Source organism: Leptodactylus fuscus, chromosome 2 (assembly GCF_031893055.1).
Source record: "Leptodactylus fuscus isolate aLepFus1 chromosome 2, aLepFus1.hap2, whole genome shotgun sequence".
In the NCBI taxonomy this organism is placed as follows: domain Eukaryota; kingdom Metazoa; phylum Chordata; class Amphibia; order Anura; family Leptodactylidae; genus Leptodactylus; species Leptodactylus fuscus.
In genome coordinates this window covers 227076583-227100758 of record NC_134266.1, presented here as the reverse complement: position 1 = coordinate 227100758, position 24176 = coordinate 227076583, and the positions used below count along the sequence as shown (strand labels likewise).

The 24176-nt window shown below is 44.5% G+C and overlaps 1 protein-coding gene across 1 annotated transcript in view; it reads right to left on the bottom strand.

Annotated features, from left to right (window-relative positions):
* LOC142195736 (retinol dehydrogenase 7-like) overlaps positions 1 to 23777 on the bottom strand; it is a 41975-nt gene extending 18198 nt beyond the window's left edge. The window contains exon 1 of the mRNA XM_075265753.1: positions 23700 to 23777. The gene's annotated coding sequence lies outside the window, so the exon portion shown is untranslated. The remainder of the gene's footprint in view (positions 1 to 23699) is intronic.
* Positions 23778 to 24176: the final 399 nt, after the last annotated feature.

The window sequence follows — 24176 nt, the reverse complement described above, 5'->3', positions numbered from 1 at the left end:
CGGCCCCTTTTAAAATGGAGATCGGGTCTCCCCGAGGGTCGGGAGGTCCGTGGACCCAGCGCTAATGGCTGCTGGGGTCCACGGAGACATGATCGGGACCTGATAGATTAGCGGCCATGTCAGGGAAAGTTTGTTGCAGTAACAAACTTTCCCTGACATGCGATGCCGCCGCGGGTTAGATGATCCTGCGGGCGCCATCGGAAGCAAGTGTTAGCTATATGTGATAGCTAACACTGTGCTCTATATACTCCGCTCGGAGCTGGTCTCCGAGCGGAGGTTTTAACCCCTTAGATGCCGGCGGTGAAACATCACCGCCGTATCCAAGGGGCTTAGCAAAGATAAAGTTCCCCCTGGGCACCCCCGCGGCGAGATCGGGGGGTGCCCATAAGTATCTTCTGCAGCCTGGGGTCTGACCAGTGAACCAAGGCTGCTAAGAGCCCCCAGTACCTGGTTGATCCTACCAGGTATAGAGGAAGCCAGCCGATGCGTCTGTATCGGCTGGCTTCCTCCATAGACTGCAATACACTGTATTGCAGTCTATAGCATAGAGCCAGCGATCCTCTCTGATCGCTGGTTCTAGTGTCCTTATAGAACAAATAAAAAATTAAATAAAAAGTTAAAAAATAAAGAAAGAAAGTGTGTAAAATTTTTTTATATAGTTATAAACCCCCACAAATTCCCTTTTCTTATATAAAATTAATGATATAAAAAAAAAAACCAAAATATTAATAAAAACAATACATATTTGGTATCAACGCGTCCGTCACAATCTGTACAATAGAAAAAACAATATTTAACCTACGCAGTGAATACCGGAAAAAAAAAACGCAAAAAAACCCGGCAAAAGTAATGTTTTTTCGCCATCAAGTCACATGTACACCAAAACAGTACCAATACAAATCACAGGTTGTCCCGCAAAAAATAAGCCATAAACCAATTCTGTCAACCGAAAAATAAAAATGTTATACCTCTCAGAAGTTGGTGATGTAAAAGTAATTGATTTACATCCCCAAATGGATTTTTTGTTCTGCAAAACTAGTAACACATAAAAAACAATATAAATGAGGTATCGCCGTAATCGTACCGACCCGCAGAATAAAGGTCACATGTTTACTTATGCTATATGCCTTGCAGAAATTTTTTTTAAAGGCAAAACACAATACCAGAATTGATAGGGATTTTTTTTTAATTCACCAAGAAAGAGTTAATAAAAGTAAGTCAATATGTTAAACACCCAAAAATGTTATAACTAGAGATGAGCGAACAGTGTTCTATCGAACTCATGTTCGATCGGATATTAGGCTGTTCGGCATGTTCGAATCGAATCGAACACCGCGTGGTAAAGTGCGCCATTACTCGATTCCCCTCCCACCTTCCCTGGCGCCTTTTTTGCTCCAATAACAGCGCAGGGTAGGTGGGACAGGAACTACGACACCGGTGACGTTGAAAAAAGTAGGCAAAACCCATTGGCTGCCGAAAACATGTGACCTCTAATTTAAAAGAACAGCGCCGCCCAGGTTCGCGTCATTCTGAGCTTGCAATTCACCGAGGACGGAGGTTTCCGTCCAGCTAGCTAGGGCTTAGATTCTGGGTAGGCAGGGACAGGCTAGGATAGGAAGGAGAAGACAACCAACAGCTCTTGTAAGAGCTAAATTCCAGGGAGAAGCTTGTCAGTGTAACGTGGCACTGACGGGCTCAATCGCCGCAACCCAGCTTTCCCAGGATCCTGAATGGAATACACTGTCAGTGTATTCCCGTATACCCGATATATACCCCGATACCCGTTCCAACGGTGTGCCCCCCCACCTTCACCCCAGAAATACCCTGCAAGTCCCCTAGCAATAGAATTGGGGCTATATACACCCACAATTTTTACTACTGGTATACAGTGCCATTGTCTGACTGGGAATTCAAAGAATATATTGGGAATACAAATACCCTCATTTCTTGCTACTGCCATATAGTGCCAGTTTCTGACTGGTAATTCAAAGAATATATTGGGGTTACGTGCACCCACAATTTTTACTACTGGTATACAGTGCCATTGTCTGACTGGGAATTCAAAGAGTATATTGGGAATACAAATACCCTCATTTCTTGCTACTGCCATATAGTGCCAGTTTCTGACTGGTAATTCAAAGAATATATTGGGGTTACGTGCACCCACAATTTTTACTACTGGTATACAGTGCCATTGTCTGACTGGGAATTCAAAGAATATATTGGGAATACAAATACCCTCATTTCTTGCTACTGCCATATAGTGCCAGTGTCTGACTGGGAATTCAAAGAATATATTGGGGTTACGTGCACCCACAATTTTTACTACTGGTATACAGTGCCATTGTCTGACTGGGAATTCAAAGAATATATTGGGAATACAAATACCCTCATTTCTTGCTACTGCCATATAGTGCCAGTGTCTGACTGGGAATTCAAAGAATATATTGGGGTTACGTGCACCCACAATTTTTACTACTGGTATACAGTGCCATTGTCTGACTGGGAATTCAAAGAATATATTGGGAATACAAATACCCTCATTTCTTGCTACTGCCATATAGTGCCAGTGTCTGACTGGGAATTCAAAGAATATATTGGGGTTACGTGCACCCACAATTTTTACTACTGGTATACAGTGCCATTGTCTGACTGGGAATTCAAAGAATATATTGGGAATACAAATACCCTCATTTCTTGCTACTGCCATATAGTGCCAGTGTCTGACTGGGAATTCAAAGAATATATTGGGGTTACGTGCACCCACAATTTTTACTACTGGTATACAGTGCCATTGTCTGACTGGGAATTCAAAGAATATATTGGGAATACAAATACCCTCATTTCTTGCTACTGCCATATAGTGCCAGTGTCTGACTGGGAATTCAAAGAATATATTGGGGTTACGTGCACCCACAATTTTTACTACTGGTATACAGTGCCATTGTCTGACTGGGAATTCAAAGAATATATTGGGAATACAAATACCCTCATTTCTTGCTACTGCCATATAGTGCCAGTGTCTGACTGGGAATTCAAAGAATATATTGGGGTTACGTGCACCCACAATTTTTACTACTGGTATACAGTGCCATTGTCTGACTGGGAATTCAAAGAATATATTGGGAATACAAATACCCTCATTTCTTGCTACTGCCATATAGTGCCAGTGTCTGACTGGGAATTCAAAGAATATATTGGGAATACAAATACCCTCATTTCTTGCTACTGCCATATAGTGCCAGTGTCTGACTGGGAATTCAAAGAATATATTGGGGTTACGTGCACCCACAATTTTTACTACTGGTATACAGTGCCATTGTCTGACTGGGAATTCAAAGAATATATTGGGGTTATAAATACCCTCATTTCTTGCTACTGCCATATAGTGCCAGTTTCTGACTGGTAATTCAAAGAATATATTGGGGTTACGTGCACCCACAATTTTTACTACTGGTATACAGTGCCATTGTCTGACTGGGAATTCAAAGAATATATTGGGAATACAAATACCCTCATTTCTTGCTACTGCCATATAGTGCCAGTGTCTGACTGGGAATTCAAAGAATATATTGGGGTTACGTGCACCCACAATTTTTACTACTGGTATACAGTGCCATTGTCTGACTGGGAATTCAAAGAATATATTGGGGTTATAAATACCCTCATTTCTTGCTACTGCCATATAGTGCCAGTTTCTGACTGGTAATTCAAAGAATATATTGGGGTTACGTGCACCCACAATTTTTACTACTGGTATACAGTGCCATTGTCTGACTGGGAATTCAAAGAGTATATTGGGAATACAAATACCCTCATTTCTTGCTACTGCCATATAGTGCCAGTTTCTGACTGGTAATTCAAAGAATATATTGGGGTTACGTGCACCCACAATTTTTACTACTGGTATACAGTGCCATTGTCTGACTGGGAATTCAAAAAGTATATTGGGAATACAAATACCCTCATTTCTTGCTACTGCCATATAGTGCCAGTTTCTGACTGGTAATTCAAAGAATATATTGGGGTTACGTGCACCCACAATTTTTACTACTGGTATACAGTGCCATTGTCTGACTGGGAATTCAAAGAATATATTGGGAATACAAATACCCTCATTTCTTGCTACTGCCATATAGTGCCAGTGTCTGACTGGGAATTCAAAGAATATATTGGGGTTACGTGCACCCACAATTTTTACTACTGGTATACAGTGCCATTGTCTGACTGGGAATTCAAAGAATATATTGGGAATACAAATACCCTCATTTCTTGCTACTGCCATATAGTGCCAGTGTCTGACTGGGAATTCAAAGAATATATTGGGGTTACGTGCACCCACAATTTTTACTACTGGTATACAGTGCCATTGTCTGACTGGGAATTCAAAGAATATATTGGGAATACAAATACCCTCATTTCTTGCTACTGCCATATAGTGCCAGTGTCTGACTGGGAATTCAAAGAATATATTGGGGTTACGTGCACCCACAATTTTTACTACTGGTATACAGTGCCATTGTCTGACTGGGAATTCAAAGAATATATTGGGGTTATAAATACCCTCATTTCTTGCTACTGCCATATAGTGCCAGTTTCTGACTGGTAATTCAAAGAATATATTGGGGTTACGTGCACCCACAATTTTTACTACTGGTATACAGTGCCATTGTCTGACTGGGAATTCAAAGAATATATTGGGAATACAAATACCCTCATTTCTTGCTACTGCCATATAGTGCCAGTGTCTGACTGGGAATTCAAAGAATATATTGGGGTTACGTGCACCCACAATTTTTACTACTGGTATACAGTGCCAATTTCTAACTAGGAATTCAAAATGCGCAAGGCTCCCGGAAAGGGACGTGGACGAGGCCGTGGGCGAGGTCGGGGGAATGGTTCTGGGGAGCAAGGTAGCAGTGAAGCCACAGGGCGTCCCGTGCCTACTCCTGTGGGGCAGCAAGCATTGCGCCACTCCACAGTGCCAGGGTTGCTTGCCACATTAACTAAACTGCAGGGTACAAACCTTAGTAGGCCCGAGAACCAGGAACAGGTCTTGCAATGGCTGTCAGAGAACGCTTACAGCACATTGTCCAGCAGCCAGTCAGACTCTGCCTCCTCTCCTCCTATTACCCAACAGTCTTGTCTTCCTTCCTCCCAAAATTCCGAAGCTTTACAGAACAATAACCCAAACTGTCCCTGCTCCCCAGAGCTGTTCTCCGCTCCTTTCATTGTCCCTCAACCTGCCTCTCCACGTCACGATTCCACGAACCTAACAGAGGAGCATCTGTGTCCAGATGCTCAAACACTAGAGTCTCCTCCATCTCCGTTCGATTTGGTGGTGGATGACCAGCAACCCACCCTCATCGACGATGATGTGACGCAGTTGCCGTCAGGGCATCCAGTTGACTGGCGCATTGTGCGGGAGGAGGAGTTGAGACAGGAGTTGGAAGAGGAAGTGGTGGATGATGAGGACACTGACCCGACCTGGACAGGGGGGATGTCAAGCGGGGAAAGTAGTGTGGATGTTGAGGCAGGTGCAGCACCAAAAAGGGTAGCTAGAGGCAGAGGCAGAGGTCAGCAGCTTAGGCGAAGCCAGGCCACACCCGGAATCTCCCAAGATGTTCCAGTTCGTACCCAGCCCCGAAAAACTCCCACCTCGAGGGCACGTTTCTCGAAGGTGTGGAGTTTTTTCAAGGAATGCGCCGAGGACAGATATAGTGTTGTCTGCACAATTTGCCTCTCGAAATTGATTAGGGGCTCTGAGAAGAGCAACCTGTCCACCACTTCAATGCGCCGTCATTTGGAATCCAAGCACTGGAATCAGTGGCAGGCAGCAACGGCAGGACAAAGGCCGCCTGCCGTTCACGCCACTGCCACTGCCTCTGCCTCTGCCTCTGCCACTGCCACTGCTGACTGTGCTGGCGATGCACTCCAGAGGACGAGCCAGGACACCACTTCATCTGCCTCCGCCACTTTGTTGACTTCTACCTCATCCTCCCCTGGTCCTGTCTTATCTCCTTCTCCTGCACCATCAAAGGCACCATCAGGCGTTTCTTTACAACAACCCACCATCTCTCAGACATTGGAGCGGCGGCAGAAATACACTGCTAACCACCCACACGCGCAAGCCTTGAACGCCAACATCGCTAAACTGCTGGCCCAGGAGATGTTGGCGTTCCGGCTTGTTGAAACTCCCGCCTTCCTGGACCTGATGGCAACTGCGGCACCTCGCTATGCCGTCCCTAGCCGTCACTACTTCTCCCGGTGTGCCGTCCCCGCCTTGCACCAGCACGTGTCACTCAACATCAGGCGGGCCCTTAGTTCCGCGCTTTGCACAAAGGTCCACTTGACCACCGACGCGTGGACAAGTGCATGCGGACAGGGACGCTACATTTCACTGACGGCACACTGGGTGAATGTAGTTGAGGCTGGGACTGCTTCCCAAACTGGCCCGGTGTACCTCGTCTCCCCGCCTAACATTCCTGGCAGGGACACGAGAAGAACACCCCCCTCCTCCTCCTCCTCTACCGCCTCCTCCTCCGCCACCGCCTCCTCCTCCGCCACCGCCTCCTCCTCCGCTGTTAGATTGACCCCAGCTACGAGTTGGAAACGTTGCAGCACTGGCGTTGGTAGACGTCAGCAGGCTGTGCTGAAGCTGATCAGCTTGGGGGACAGACAGCACACTGCCTCCGAGGTGAGGGATGCCCTCCTCGATGAGACGGCAATATGGTTTGAGCCGCTGCACCTGGGCCCAGGCATGGTCGTTTGTGATAACGGCCGGAACCTGGTAGCAGCTCTGGAGCTTGCCGGACTCCAACATGTTCCATGCCTGGCCCACGTCTTCAACCTAGTGGTGCAACGTTTCCTAAAGAGCTACCCCAATGTTCCAGAGCTACTGGTGAAAGTGCGGCGCATGTGCGCCCACTTTCGCAAGTCGACAGTAGCCGCTGCTAGCTTAAAATCTCTCCAGCAACGCCTGCATGTGCCACAACACCGGCTTTTGTGCGACGTCCCCACACGCTGGAACTCAACGTTTCAGATGTTGAATAGAGTGGTTGAGCAGCAGAGACCTTTGATGGAATACCAGCTACAAAACCCTAGGGTGCCACAAAGTCAGCTGCCTCAGTTTCACATCCATGAGTGGCCATGGATGAGAGACCTTTGTGACATCCTACGGGTCTTTGAGGAGTCCACAAGGAGGGTGAGCTCTGAGGATGCGATGGTGAGCCTTACAATCCCGCTCTTGTGTGTTCTGAGAGAATCCCTGATTGACATCAGGGATAACTCAGATCACACAGAGGAGTTAGGGATAGCATCCGATCCGTCACAGCTGGAGAGTAGGTCCACACATCTGTCCGCTTCACTGCGTTTAATGGAGGAGGAGGAGGAGGAGGAGGAAGAAGAGTTGTCCGATGATGTGATGGTGATACAGGAGGCTTCCGGGCAACTTCGAATCGTCCCATTGTTGCAGCGCGGATGGGTAGACATGGAGGATGAGGAGGAAATGGAGATTGAACTTTCCGGTGGGGCCAGAGGAGTCATGCCAACTAACACTGTGGCAGACATGGCTGAGTTCATGTTGGGGTGCTTTACAACCGACAAGCGTATTGTCAAAATCATGGAGGACAACCAGTACTGGATCTTTGCTATCCTTGACCCCCGGTATAAAAACAACATCTCGTCTTTTATTCCGGTAGAGGGGAGGGCCAATCGCATCAATGCTTGCCACAGGCAATTGGTGCAGAATATGATGGAGATGTTTCCAGCATGTGACAGTGGCGGCAGGGAGGGCAGTTCCTCCAGTAGGCAACCAAGTTCTCACCGGTCCACACAAACGAGGGGCACACTGTCTAAGGTCTGGGACACCTTGATGGCACCCCCTCGCCAAAGTGCCGCCACGGAGGGTCCTAGTGTCACCAGGCGTGAGAAGTATAGGCGCATGTTGCGGGAATACCTTTCCGACCACAGCCCTGTCCTCTCCGACCCCTCTGCGCCCTACACGTATTGGGTGTCGAAGTTGGACCTGTGGCTTGAACTTGCCCTATATGCCTTGGAGGTGCTGTCCTGTCCTGCCGCCAGCGTCCTATCTGAGAGGGTGTTCAGTGCAGCCGGTGGCATCATCACTGACAAGCGCACCCGTCTGTCAGCTGAGAGTGCCGACCGGCTCACTTTGATAAAAATGAACCACCACTGGGTAGAGCCGTCATTTTTGTGCCCACCTGTGTAAAGCACCCCAACATGAAACTCCATGTCTGTACTCAACCTCTCCAATTCCTCCGCATCCTCATACTCATCCACCATAAGCGTTGCACAATTCTGCTAATACTAGGCTCCCTCCAACATGATTTCCCCCAACTCTGCTGGTTAGAGGCTCCCTCCACCCTGATTTCCACCAACTCTGCTGGTTAGAGGCTCCCTCCACCCTGCTTTCCCACAACTCTGCTGGTTAGAGGCTCCTTCCACCATGAATTTGCCCAAACTGGGCTGTTTAGAGGCTCCCTCCACCATGAATTGGTCCAAACTGGGCTGGTTAGAGGCTCCCTCCACCATTAATTGGTCCAAACTGGGCTGGTTAGAGGCTCCCTCCACAATTAATTGGTCCAAACTGGGCTAATTAGAGGCTCCCTCCACCATGAATTGGTCCAAACTGGGTTTTTTAGAGGCTCCCTCCACCATGAATTGGTCCAAACTGGGCTGGTTAGAGGCTCCCTCCACCATTAATTGGTCCAAACTGGGCTGGTTAGAGGCTCCCTCCACAATTAATTGGTCCAAACTGGGCTAATTAGAGGCTCCCTCCACCATGAATTGGTCCAAACTGGGTTTTTTAGAGGCTCCCTCCACCATGAATTTGCCCAAACTGGGCTGTTTAGAGGCTCCCTCCACCATGAATTGGTCCAAACTGGGCTGGTTAGAGGCTCCCTCCACCATGAATTTCCCAAAACTTGGCTGTTTAGAGGCTCCCTCCACCATGAATTTGCCCAAACTGGGCTGTTTAGAGGCTCCCTCCACCATTAATTGGTCCAAACTGGGCTGGTTAGAGGCTCCCTCCACCATGAATTTGCCCAAACTGGGCTGTTTAGAGGCTCCCTCCACCATGAATTGGTCCAAACTGGGTTTTTTAGAGGCTCCCTCCACCATGAATTGGTCCAAACTGGGCTGGTTAGAGGCTCCCTCCACCATGAATTTCCCAAAACTTGGCTGTTTAGAGGCTCCCTCCACCATTAATTGGTCCAAACTGGGCTGGTTAGAGGCTCCCTCCACCATGAATTGGTCCAAACTGGGCTGGTTAGAGGCTCCCTCCACCATTAATTGGTCCAAACTGGGCTGGTTAGAGGCTCCCTCCACCATGAATTTGCCCAAACTGGGCTGGTTAGAGGCTCCCTCCACCATGAATTGGTCCAAACTGGGCTGGTTAGAGGCTCCCTCCACCATGAATTTGCCCAAACTGGGCTGTTTAGAGGCTCCCTCCACCATTAATTGGTCCAAACTGGGCTGGTTAGAGGCTCCCTCCACCATGAATTTGCCCAAACTGGGCTGTTTAGAGGCTCCCTCCACCATGAATTGGTCCAAACTGGGTTTTTTAGAGGCTCCCTCCACCATGAATTGGTCCAAACTGGGCTGGTTAGAGGCTCCCTCCACCATGAATTTCCCAAAACTTGGCTGTTTATAGGCTCCCTCCACCATTAATTGGTCCAAACTGGGCTGGTTAGAGGCTCCCTCCACCATTAATTGGTCCAAACTGGGCTGGTTAGAGGCTCCCTCCACCATGAATTTGCCCAAACTGGGCTGGTTAGAGGCTCCCTCCACCATGAATTTGCCCAAACTGGGCTGTTTAGAGGCTCCCTCCACCATTAATTGGTCCAAACTGGGCTGGTTAGAGGCTCCCTCCACCATGAATTTGCCCAAACTGGGCTGTTTAGAGGCTCCCTCCACCATGAATTTGCCCAAACTGGGCTGTTTAGAGGCTCCCTCCACCATTAATTGGTCCAAACTGGGCTGGTTAGAGGCTCCCTCCACCATGAATTTGCCCAAACTGGGCTGTTTAGAGGCTCCCTCCACCATGAATTGGTCCAAACTGGGTTTTTTAGAGGCTCCCTCCACCATGAATTGGTCCAAACTGGGCTGGTTAGAGGCTCCCTCCACCATGAATTTCCCAAAACTTGGCTGTTTAGAGGCTCCCTCCACCATGAATTGGTCCAAACTGGGCTGGTTAGAGGCTCCCTCCACCATTAATTGGTCCAAACTGGGCTGGTTAGAGGCTCCCTCCACCATGAATTTGCCCAAACTGGGCTGTTTAGAGGCTCCCTCCACCATGAATTTGCCCAAACTGGGCTGTTTAGAGGCTCCCTCCACCATGAATTGGTCCAAACTGGGTTTTTTAGAGGCTCCCTCCACCATGAATTGGTCCAAACTGGGCTGGTTAGAGGCTCCCTCCACCATGAATTTCCCAAAACTTGGCTGTTTAGAGGCTCCCTCCACCATGAATTGGTCCAAACTGGGCTGGTTAGAGGCTCCCTCCACCATTAATTGGTCCAAACTGGGCTGGTTAGAGGCTCCCTCCACCATGAATTTGCCCAAACTGGGCTGGTTAGAGGCTCCCTCCACCATGAATTTGCCCAAACTGGGCTGTTTAGAGGCTCCCTCCACCATTAATTGGTCCAAACTGGGCTGGTTAGAGGCTCCCTCCACCATGAATTTGCCCAAACTGGGCTGTTTAGAGGCTCCCTCCACCATGAATTTGCCCAAACTGGGCTGTTTAGAGGCTCCCTCCACCATTAATTGGTCCAAACTGGGCTGGTTAGAGGCTCCCTCCACCATGAATTTGCCCAAACTGGGCTGTTTAGAGGCTCCCTCCACCATGAATTGGTCCAAACTGGGTTTTTTAGAGGCTCCCTCCACCATGAATTGGTCCAAACTGGGCTGGTTAGAGGCTCCCTCCACCATGAATTTCCCAAAACTTGGCTGTTTAGAGGCTCCCTCCACCATGAATTGGTCCAAACTGGGCTGGTTAGAGGCTCCCTCCACCATTAATTGGTCCAAACTGGGCTGGTTAGAGGCTCCCTCCACCATGAATTTGCCCAAACTGGGCTGTTTAGAGGCTCCCTCCACCATGAATTTGCCCAAACTGGGCTGGTTAGAGGCTCCCTCCACCATGAATTGGTCCAAACGGGTTTTTAGAGGCTCCCTTCACCATGAATTGGTCCAAACTTGGCTGTTTAGAGGCTCCCTCCACCATGAATTGGTCCAAACTGGGGTGGTTAGAGGCTCCCTCCACCATTAATTGGTCCAAACTGGGCTGGTTAGAGGCTCCCTCCACCATGAATTTGCCCAAACTGGGCTGTTTAGAGGCTCCCTCCACCATGAATTTGCCCAAACTGGGCTGGTTAGAGGCTCCCTCCACCATGAATTGGTCCAAACGGGTTTTTAGAGGCTCCCTTCACCATGAATTGGTCCAAACTTGGCTGTTTAGAGGCTCCCTCCACCATGAATTGGTCCAAACTGGGGTGGTTAGAGGCTCCCTCCACCATTAATTGGTCCAAACTGGGCTGGTTAGAGGCTCCCTCCACCATGAATTTGCCCAAACTGGGCTGGTTAGAGGCTCCCTCCACCATGAATTGGTCCAAACTGGGGTGGTTAGAGGCTCCCTCCACCATTAATTGGTCCAAACTGGGCTGGTTAGAGGCTCCCTCCACCATTAATTGGTCCAAACTGGGCTGGTTAGAGGCTCCCTCCACCATGAATTTGCCCAAACTGGGCTGGTTAGAGGCTCCCTCCACCATGAATTGGTCCAAACTGGGTTTTTTAGAGGCTCCCTCCACCATGAATTTGCCCAAACTGGGCTGGTTAGAGGCTCCCTCCACCATGAATTGGTCCAAACTGGGGTTTTTAGAGGCTCCCTCCACCATGAATTTGCCCAAACTCTGCTGGTTAGAGGCTCAATCCACCCTGATTTTCAAAACAAATGTTGGTGCCAACCTCAACTTACTACAAGGGCCAAATTCACTGCTGGTGACAAGCTCTCCTCACTGCAAGTGCCAAATACACATGTTTCAAGGTGTTTTCCTACTGTCAGAGAGGTGGTATTGAGTGTGTAAAGTGTGTAGTTGTTAGGCTGTGATGTTGGGGTAATAGAGGGTCTTTGGTGTGTTAGATGCCCCCAGACATGCTTCCCCTGCTGTCCCAGTGTCATTCCAGAGGTGTTGGCATCATTTCCTGGGGTGTCATAGTGGACTTGGTGACCCTCCAGACACGGATTTGGGTTTCCCCCTTAACGAGTATCTGTTCCCCATAGACTATAATGGGGTTCGAAACCCGTTCGAACACACGAACATTGAGCGGCTGTTCGAATCGAATTTCGAACCTCGAACATTTTAGTGTTCGCTCATCTCTAGTTATAACAAAATACATCTCATACCGCAAACATCAAGCCCTCATGCGGCCACATCACCAGAAAAATAAAAAAAATTATAGCCTGTACAGTGTGAAGACAAAAAAACAAACAAATCACCAAATCATAAGAACACAACTGGCTACGGCAGGAAGGGTATGTATAAGCTGTGCGAGCGAATACTGGGGTACAAACCAGATGTAGAGCTTACGACGGAAAATAAACCAGAACTGCCCCCCTTAGTGACCCCCCCAACATAGTAGCTACTGGAGATATAGTAGGAAATTTATAGTAGGTTCCTTATCCGGGGTACACCAGTGTCATACCTGTGGGCATAAACTGCTGCTTGGGTACACAGCAGGGCGCAGAAGGGAAGGAGCGATATGTGCTTTTGGACAGCTGATTTAGATTGTTGGTGTTTGGACACCATGTCACATTTGTAGAGACTCTAAAATCTCCCCTACAAAATGGGGTCACTTGTTGGGGAATTCCAAATTACTGTCACCTCCAGGGCTCTGCAAAAACAACATGGCGTCAGGAAACCCCTCCAAATCTGTACACCAAAAGCTGAAAAGCCCACTGCTCCTTCCCTTCTGAGCCCTGCTGTGTGCCCAAGCAGCAGTGTACACCCACATATATAACTTCTTTCTACCCGGGATGGCCCCTTAATAGTTTTAGGAGTGCACAAAGTGGGTGCAACTCATTGGGCACCGAAAAGGCATATTTCTTTCAAAATTTAAATTTTCATTTTGTGCATTAATTTTTGGGAAGCATTTTTAGGCTCAGAATGATAATACCCCTTGATACATTCCTTGATGGGTGTAGTTTTTAAAATGGGGTCACTTTTGAGGGGTTTCCATTGTATTGATACTTTAGGGGCTCAGCAGATGCAACATGGCACCTCAAAACTATTCCAGCAATATCTGCCCACCAAAAGCAAAATAGTGCTCTTTCCATTCTGAGCCCCGCCATGTTCCCATACAGCAGATTATGGCCACATATGGGGTATTGCCGTGTTCAAGAGAAATTGTGTAACAAACTGTGGGGGGGGGCTTTTTCTCCTTTAACCCCTTGTGAAAATGAAAACTTTGGAGATAAAGGGACATTTTAGTAATTTTTCACCTACACATCCCAAGGTTATTAAAATCTGTGAAATGGCTATAGGGTCAAAATGCTCACTATACCCCCCAATGAATACCTTAAGGGGTCTAGTTTATAAAATAGGGTCATTTATGGGGGTTTTCAATTGTTTTGGTAACTCAAATCTTGTTTGAATGCGCAATGGGTCTGAAACATTTAGAAGCAAATATTATGTCTTGAAACCCAGTTGGTGCTCCCTTCTTTTTGGGCCCTACTGTGCGTCCGTACATAGTATTAAGGCCACAAAGTATACATTTTTGAACACAGGAGAAATGGGGCCATCTATTTTGGGGTGTTTTTATTTATTTTCATGTGTTATGGGGAAAAAAGCTGCCTTTAAAATGACACTTTTGTGTAAAAAATATGAAAAATTTTAGTTTGACACAAATTTTTTCAAAACTTATGGGGTCAAAATACTCACTATACCCCTCAATGAATAACTCACAGGGTCTAGTTTCCAAAATGGGGTCACAATTTGGAGGTTTCTACTGTTTGGACACCTAGAGGGCTCTGCAAATAGGACATGGTGCTTGATCATGATTCCAGCAAAATCTGGCCTCCAAAACCCAATTAGCGCTCTTTCCGTTCTGAGAGCTGCCATGTGTCCGTATATCAGTATACCAGAACATATGGGATATTGTTGCATTCAATAGAAAGTGTGTAGCAATATGTGGGTTGCAATTTCTCCTTTAACCCCTTTTGAAGATAAAAAATTGGGGGCTAAAGTGACATTATATTAGGGAAAAAAAAATTTAAAATTTTCATGTCTCAATGGTAAAAAAATCTGTGAAACACCTGTAGGGTCAAAGTGCTCACTATACCCCTGGATACATTCCTTGAGGGGTCTAGTTTCCAAAATGGTGTTATTTTGAGGGGGTTTCCACTGTTCTGGCACTTCAGGGGCTCTGCAAATGCGACATGGTGCCTGAAACAGATTCCAGCAAAATCTGCCCTCCAAAATCCCAATAGCGCTCCTTCTGTTCTGGACCCTACAGTGTGCCCATACATCTTTTAACATTCTCACATGGAATAGTTTCATGCTTGGAGGAAATTGCTTAATAGAATTTAGAATGTGTTTTCTCCTTTAACACGTTGTGAATGTGTAAGATCTAGGGCTAAATGAAAATATTAGTGAAAAAAAATTGAAATTGTAAATTTGACCTCTATTTTGTTTTAATTGCCATGAAATGCTGAAAGGGTTAAGAAACTTCCTAAATGCAGTTATGAATTCTTACAGGAGTGAAGTTTTTAGAATGGGGTGATTTATGGGGGTTTCTAATAGAGAGGCCTTTTAAGACCCCTTCAGAACTGAACTGGTCCCTTGAAAAATGTGTGTTGGAAATATTCTTAAAAATTTGGAAAATTACTGCTTGACTTGTAAGCCTTATAGCATCTGAAAAAAATGAAAGGGTGATTAAAGTTTGATGCCAATATAAAGCAGAGATATGGTAAATTAAATGTATGAAGTAATTTGGGTAGTATGACATTCTACATGAAAGGCATGCAATTTCAAAGTTTGAAAATTGCATTTTTTTCAAAATTTTAACCAAATTTCCTATTTTTTCATAATTAAAGACAAAACATATTGGCCAAAATGTACCACTGACACGATGTACAATGTGTCACGAGAAAACAATCTCAGAATCACCATGATAAGTTAATGCATCTCAAAGTTATTACCACTTAAAGTGACACATGTCAGATTTGAAAAATGAGGCCCGGTCATCTAGGTACTTTTAGGCTCGGTCTTGAAGAGGTTAAAAAGCCACCTTTACTCCTCCCCTAACCATGCGTCACTCCTCAGACAGACCAATCTCGGGCCGCCCGGTCACGTGACACAACCCCGCCCATTGGGGCGTGTCTAAGCCACACGTCAGTGGATACACAGAAAGCGTCCCTGACGACTACTGGTTTCTAGTTGCGGTATACATTCATATACAGGTGTATTGGAGAAGACCAGAATAAACGAACAAAACAGACCAAATAAGGAAGTCAGGTAAGTAATTTAACAACAATGGATTAACTACTCCCCAAATATGCAACCTGTAATAGTGATCCAAAATAAAACCTAGATCACATCGGTAGTACATAATAGTCCCCCACCGGATCTAGACCAGAAAAACTGGGCTAAACTAAGCCAGAAAAACAATTTTTGAGAATATTATGAGAATATTTTCCCTCGGGATTTTTTATATATATCCATCTCACAAACCCGTGGGATTTATCGATGGGCCTAAAGTTTGTAATTGGCCCGTAAATACCAAAAAAGATGGAAGGGGAAATACTGGTAGATTAGCCTATCATAAAAAAGGGGCAAAAGATATAAATTCATTGAGCCCTTTAGGTTGTACCGTATCCATAAGGAATGTCCATCTGGACTCCCGCTGGAGGACTTTACGATTATAATCGCCACCCCTAACAGATTTAGTGACGATTTCAATGCCCTGAAATTTCAATTGGGTGGCATCCCCTTCATGGTATTCCCAAACATGTCGTGACACTGATGTTTCTTCACGTTTAGCAATGTCATTGACATGTTCCCTAACTCTTCTACGGAATTCTCTAATTGTTTTCCCGATATACTGTACACCGCAGGAACAAGTGATGACATACACAATTCCTGCCGTTTTGCAGTTTATGAATTGATGGATCTTAAACTGCTTGCCAGTGTTAGTGCTGGTAAAAAACTGGCCTCTCTTGACAAAATTACAAGCTTTGCAGTCGCCGCACGGGTAGCATCCCACAGTCTTACTTGCTCCATCCCTAAGCCAAGTACCATTAGTTGAGGATGCCTGAAAGTGGCTGTGGACCAATTTGTCCCGCAAATTGGGGCCACGTCTATATGTGATTGCTGGTTTCTCGCCAATCAGTGGACGCATAATAGGATCAGTTTTCAAAATATCCCAGGCATCCATGAGGATATTCTTCATCTCATCAGAGGCTTGGTCATATGTGGCAATGATACGAGTTTTGTCATCACCACTTTCCGTCACTCTAGGATTCAACATCTGTGTCCTATCACTAGACAACGCATGATGGTATGCCCTTTTTAGGACCCCATCAGGATATCCACGTCGTCTAAATCTAGAACGCAAATCTCCAGCCATTGATTGAAAATCAGACAATCTTGTGCAATTACGGCATACCCGCATATACTGGCCCTTAGGAATGCCAGCCCTTAAAGGGGGCGGGTGCCAGCTGTCCCATGCCAGCAACGAATTTGTTGCTGTAGGCTTGCGAAGCACTATAGTTGTTAAGTGCCCCGTGTCCTCCTTTCTGATGGTCAAATCCAGAAACGTCATATGTTTCTCATCAATCTCATGTGTGAGATACATGCCAATGTTATTCTGATTAAGTGACTGGGTAAACTCAACAAACTCTCCCCTGGATCCGTCCCACAACACCAAGATGTCGTCAATGAAAAGGACCCAGAGGAGAATATGAGATGTCCAGTGATCCATGGCCTCGGCAAAGACAAATTCCTTCTCCCACCAGCCCAGGAAGAGGTTGGCAAAGCTAGGGGCACAAGGGCTCCCCACAGCCACTCCCCTGAGCTGGTGGAAGATCCTGCCATTAAAAAGGAAACAATTATGTTCCAACACAAAGGCCAATAAATCCAGGACGAATTGGTTATGCTCCCGCATAAAACTACCGCGTGTTTCAAGAAATGTCCCTATGGCTTGATAGCCAATCTGGTGGGGGATACAGCTATACAGGGACTCAACGTCCAGGCTGGCGAGTAAAACATTCCGGGACACCTGGATGCCCTCCAATCGCCGGAGGACATCCATGGTGTCCCGGACGTAAGATGGAAGGCTCATAACAAATGGACGTAATATATCGTCGAGGTACAGGCTTGCATTTTGTGTGAGAGAGCCTATACCCGCCACTATGGGACGTCCTTTTAATGGGGACAGTCCCTTATGGACTTTTGGTAATGAATAAAACGTTGCCTGTATTGGATGTTCTGGCAACATGAATTGATGTTCACTTTTGTTAATCAGTCTCTTTTCCATTGCTCCATCTAATAGTCCTTTTAACTCCGCCGTATAACTGCCCATTGAAGCTGATGTAATTACTTCATAGCATGTCGAGTCACCCAATATGGACATACACATTTCCTTGTATTGGTTATTGTCCAATATCACGAGATTCCCCCCTTTATCTGACGGTTTTATCGTAATTCTGTCATCATCCCTTAGTTTTTTGAGGGCTAACCATTCCTTTTTGTCCAAATTTCGAGATCCAGGGTTGAAATCTTGCATAGAGTTAGATAGGTCGACAATTTTTTGTGTCACCACCCGAAGAAAAATGTCAATAGCCCCATCGTCCCCAACAGGGGGAAATTTTTTGGAGGGTAACCGTCTATCTGTAAAAGGTCCCTCTCCTAAATTTCTGTGACTCTCCTCCATTAGTTCCCCAAGTGTATTAAAGGTATCCAAATCTTCCTCTTCAATCCCCAGTTCTCTACATTTGCGTTGATTATTCAATGTGAAGAACCTCTTCCATTTAAGTTTGCGGCAGAAGAGGTTTAAGTCCTTTACCCAAACAAATAGATCAAAACTGGGGGTAGGGACAAAGGACAACCCCTTTTGTAAAAGACTTATCTCTTCGCCAGACAAAACCCTTGAGGATAGATTGATAACTTGCATCTCATTACACATTGGGGTAGACGGGTCTACTACTTTGAGTGCTTCTCCCCATTTTTTTGTCCTTTGTTGCTGCTGTTATGTATTATGCCATGATTCTATCTTCTATCATAGCTCATTGTCCATGAATCACTGGCAGTCAGCAGTCTTGTAGTCTACTTCCCCCAGTCTTGCAGCTCACTGAATATTGCTACATTGTTTACACTACCTGTATAATTAACAAAACTGCGCTCTGAACCTTTGCTTTCTATTGTGGTTGGCTATACACAGGTTAATAGTACAAAGGTTAGTTATACAGGATTGATATGATCAATATGATCATAATAACCAGGTAAGTATGGAATAAACTCGTCTAACAAATAGGTTATCAAACTCACAGGCGTTTATTTCTAGTGAGCCGATATTCATAAACTGAAGGGCTTTGTAGGTCAGAGGGATCTATAAGAATGTATATTATAGACGTAAAACACCCGTACTAACTGTATCATACTGTATAACTGGGGAGATTCACACTGTTTTAGCACATGAATAAAATCATCCATTTATCCCAGGAATGGCACTCATGTGTTTTTATACTATACTTCATGTTAATGCTGTATATATATATATATATATATATATATATATATATATATATATATATATATATATATATACAGTCCTATGAAAAAGTTTGGGCACCCCTATTAATCTTAATCATTTTTTGTTCTAAATATTTTGGTGTTTGCAACAGCCATTTCAGTTTGATATATCTAATAACTGATGGACACAGTAATATTTCAGGATTGAAATGAGGTTTATTGTACTAACAGAAAATGCGCAATATGCATTAAACCAAAATTTGACCGGTGCAAAAGTATGGGCACCCTTATCATTTTATTGATCTGAATTCCCCTAACTACTTTTTACTGACTTACTGAAGCACAAAATTGGTTTTGTAACCTCAGTGAGCTTTGAACTTCATAGCCAGGTGTATCCAATCATAAGAAAAGGTATTTAAGGTGGCCAATTGCAAGTTGATCTCCTATTTGAATCTCCTCTGAAGAGTGGCATCATGGGCTACTCAAAACAACTCTCAAATGATCTGAAAACAAAGATTGTTCAACATAGTTGTTCAGGGGAAGGATACAAAAAGTTGTCTCAGAGATTTAACCTGTCAGTTTCCACTGTGAGGAACATAGTAAGGAAATGGAAGACCACAGGGACAGTTCTTGTTAAGCCCAGAAGTGGCAGGCCAAGAAAAATATCAGAAAGGCAGAGAAGAAGAATGGTGAGAACAGTCAAGGACAATCCACAGACCACCTCCAAAGAGCTGCAGCATCATCTTGCTGCAGATGGTGTCACTGTGCATCGGTCAACTATACAGCGCACTTTGCACAAATAGAAGCTGTATGGGAGAGTGATGAGAAAGAAGCCGTTTCTGCACGTACGCCACAAATAGAGTTGCCTGAGGTATGAAAAAGCACATTTGGACAAGGCAGCTTCATTTTGGAAACAAAAATTGAGTTGTTTGGTTATAAAAAAAAGGCGTTATGCATGGCGTCCAAGAAGAAACAGCATTCCAAGAAAAACACATGCTACCCACTGTAAAATTTGGTGGAGGTTCCATCATGCTTTGGGGCTGTGTGGCCAATGCCGGCATCGGGAATCTTGTTAAAGTTGAGGGTCGCATGGATTCCACTCAGTATCAGCAGATTCTTCAGAATAATGTTCAAGAATCAGTGACGAAGTTGAAGTTACGCCGGGGATGGATATTTCAGCAAGACAATGATCCAAAACACCGCTCCAAATCCTCAGGCATTCATGCAGAGGAACAATTACAATGTTCTGGAATGGCCATCCCAGTCCCCAGACCTGAATATCATTGAACATCTGTGGGATGATTTGAAGCGGGCTGTCCATGCTCGGCGACCATCTAACTTAACTGAACTTGAATTGTTTGTCCAAAATACCTTTATCCAGGATCCAGGAACTGATTAAAAGCTACAGGAAGCGACTAGAGGCTGTTATCTTTGCAAAAGGAGGATGTACTAAATATTAATGTCACTTTTCTGTTGAGGTGCCCATACTTTTGCACCGGTCAAATTTTGGTTTAATGCATATTGCGCATTTTCTGTTAGTACAATAAACCTCATTTCAATCCTGAAATATTACTGTGTCCATCAGTTATTAGATATATCAAACTAAAATGGCTGTTGCAAATACTAAAATATTTAGAACTAAAAATGATTAAGATTAATAGGGGTGCCCAAACTTTTTCATAGGACTGTATATACAGTCCTATGAAAAAGTTTGGGCACCCCTATTAATCTTAATCATTTTTAGTTCTAAATATTTTGGTGTTTATAACAGCCATTTCAGTTTGATATATCTAATAACTGATGGACACAGTAATATTTCAGGATTGAAATGAGGTTTATTGTACTAACAGAAAATGTGCAATATGCATTAAACCAAAATTTGACCAGTGCAAAAGTATGGGCACCTCAACAGAAAAGTGACATTAATATTTAGTAGATCCTCCTTTTGCAAAGATAACAGCCTCTAGTCGCTTCCTGTAGCTTTTCATCAGTTCCTGGATCCTGGATGAAGGTATTTTGGACCATTCCTCTTTACAAAACAATTCAAGTTCAGTTAAGTTTGATGGTCGCCGAGCATGGATAGCCCGCTCTCAGATGATCTGAAAACAAAGATTGTTCAACATAGTTGTTCAGGGGAAGGATACAAAAAGTTGTCTCAGAGATTTAACCTGTCAGTTTCCACTGTGAGGAACATAGTAAGGAAATGGAAGACCACAGGGACAGTTCTTGTTAAGCCCAGAAGTGGCAGGCCAAGAAAAATATCAGAAAGGCAGAGAAGAAGAATGGTGAGAAGAGTCAAGGACAATCCACAGACCACCTCCAAAGAGCTGCAGCATCATCTTGCTGCAGATGGTGGCACTGTGCATCGGTCAACAATACAGCACACGTTGCACAAGGAGAAGCTGTATGGGAGAGTGATGAGAAAGAAGCCGTTTCTGCAAGCACACCACAAACAGAGTCGCCTGAGGTATGCAAAAGCACATTTGGACAAGCCAGCTTCATTTTGGAAGAAGGTCCTGTGGACTGATGAAACAAAGATTGAGTCGTTTGGTCATACAAAAAGGCGTTATGCATGGCGTCCAAAAAAACAGCATTCCAAGAAAAACACATGCTACCCACTGTAAAATTTGGTGGAGGTTCCATCATGCTTTGGGGCTGTGTGGCCAATGCCGGCACCGGGAATCTTGTTAAAGTTGAGGGTCGCATGGATTCCACTCAGTATCAGCAGATTCTTGAGAATAATGTTCAAGAATCAGTGACGAAGTTGAAGTTACACTGGGGATGGATATTTCAGCAAGACGATGATCCAAAACACCGCTCCAAATCCTCAGGCATTCATGCAGAGGATAATTACAATGTTCTGGAATGGCCATCCCAGTCCCCAGACCTGAATATCATTGAACATCTGTGGGATGATTTGAAGCGGGTTGTCCATGCTTGGCGACCATCAAACTTAACTGAACTTGAATTGTTTTGTAAAGAGGAATGGTCCAAAATACCTTTATCCAGGATCCAGGAACTGATTAAAAGCTACAGGAAGCGACTAGAGGCTGTTATCTTTGCAAAAGGAGGATCTACAAAATATTAATGTGACTTTTCTGTTGAGGTGCCCATACTTTTGCACTGGTCAAATTTTGGTTTAATGCATATTGCACATTTTCTGTTAGTAAAATAAACCTCATTTCAATCCTGAAATATTACTGTGTCCATCAGTTATTAGATATATCAAACGGAAATGGCTGCTGCAAACACCAAAATATTTAGAACTAAAAATGATTAAGATTAATAGGGGTGCCCAAACTTTTTCATAGGACTGTATATATATGTATAGTGTGCATTTATACGCTTCATATGACATTATTATTCAGGTTGGCTATAACAGCAATAAATTGGGGAAGGAAAGGATAATAAAGCAGACCTTGAACAGCTATGAGTAAGAGACCAAGATGGTCTTGAAACGCCTCAGCGATGTTATACTGACAGCGGTTTTTATTGCGTCTTCTTTGTATTTTTTGTTTTTTCTATCTTTTGTATGGAGTTTGTATTGTCTTATGAAATAGAATTAAAGATGAAGTTTTAATAATGAAGAAGAGTGCTGCAGATCCATCTTTCATATGAATTGGGATACAGATTGGGAAAGCCGACAGTGCGCTGGATTCAGCACACTGTCGGTTTTCCAGTGGTATATAACACCGCATCTGCCCAAATCCATGAAAGGTCCTCTTTAATATGTCTAGTCTATGACTATGTCTCAACTATGTTGTTCAGTTTAATTCTAAAACAAGTACCCAATACAAACTATACATGATATAAATGACTGGCAACATGCAGCTGTGTACGTGTATGGTAGTATCCTACTGACTGCATATTCAACGTCACTTTTTCTAATAGTTCTCTCTGAATATGAGGTGAATATAATAATGATGAGAATACAATCCTACGAATATTATAAATGTGAAAGTTTGTGTGTTTGGATGTTTGTTCCTCAATCACGCAAAAACGGCTGAACAGATTTGAATGACATTCAATAACCTTGATTAAAACATAGGCTACTTTTTATCCCCGTAAATGGCATGGCCTCTCGCGAGGAACGAGTTCAGCGGTAGGCCAGCTTGATAGCTGTCAAAACGCCAGAGCAGGCGATTATCAACACCAACAACATGCTCATTATATGGCGTCCCAGCAAGCTGCTGAGATGCCGGAACGATCACAGGCATGGCGTGAGGAACAAGTTCAGCAGTAGGACAACTTAAGAGGTGCCGAAACGCTGGAGCAGGCAAATCATTGATGGAAATTTGCTGGATATAAGCGGATCATCAAAGCCAACAGTAGAGGCTAGTTATTTATAAAATACAAAAATGTATCAAAACAGCAAAATAACTAAAACTAGTGGACTTAGAAATCGGTTTCTAACTATTCTGTATTTCAAGATCCCTCCCAGGTTACCATTCCACAGATCATTCAAGCAGGAATTTTCCTTTCTAGATTTTTGATCTGTGTCCCAGGACAAGGATGGATCTTATCCAAACTGAAAAGTCCTCCATAGTCCCCTGTTTGATTTCATACTGGATAACAGGAAAGAGAAATCCAAGAGATATTCTGTATTTGTCACAGCGATAAAGATTCATAGAGAAGTTACCTGTATTAACTATTAAGGCAGAAACATATGCTGCTGTGTTATTGCTATTACTAGCTGTATAAGTGACCCATATAGAGCACAAAACATGCGGACTCAATGCTGAGGAGCCAAATTGTCTAAAATGGAGTAAAATATAGAATATGATTGTGGCAAAGTATTGATCATATAGATCTTGATTCTTACTCTTCAGAAAATATGGCAAATACGCTTCATAGTACATTACTATTTACATGAAAGAAAGCGGTACATTGTGAAATGTTCACTATAACATAGTCTACAGTAAAGTGCTTTAAACTCACCTTGGACAGTGTGAAGATACCTCAGGCAACCTCATACAGAAGGCGTACAAAGCACACTCGCAGGCAAAGGGCTGGGTCTGTTCGCTGTTAAACAAACACATTGCTGGCAGCAGAGGAGGGTAGAGGACAGATCCAACCTAACAAGTGAAATGTGCCAGAAAAGCTTAACAGCAAAAAATATTAGTATTTTACACAAGGGACTGATTTCTTAAGCATCATATAACATACATCTACTGTATGGAGTTATTACTTTGTCACGTGTACTGTGTTAATAACGTTCCTAAATAACCAGCATTGGGGGCTGCTCCTTGCACAAACGTCTTATTATTCACTTATACATCAGCAGAGAAGCCGTCCTGATGGGCTGTGTGACCATAGAAGCATATGCATGTCTTAGGCTCCATACACAATGTGTTCTTTGTTAGAGTGTTAGCCATATTTTCCCATTATTTTCTTATGGCCCCATGCACTCGCTGT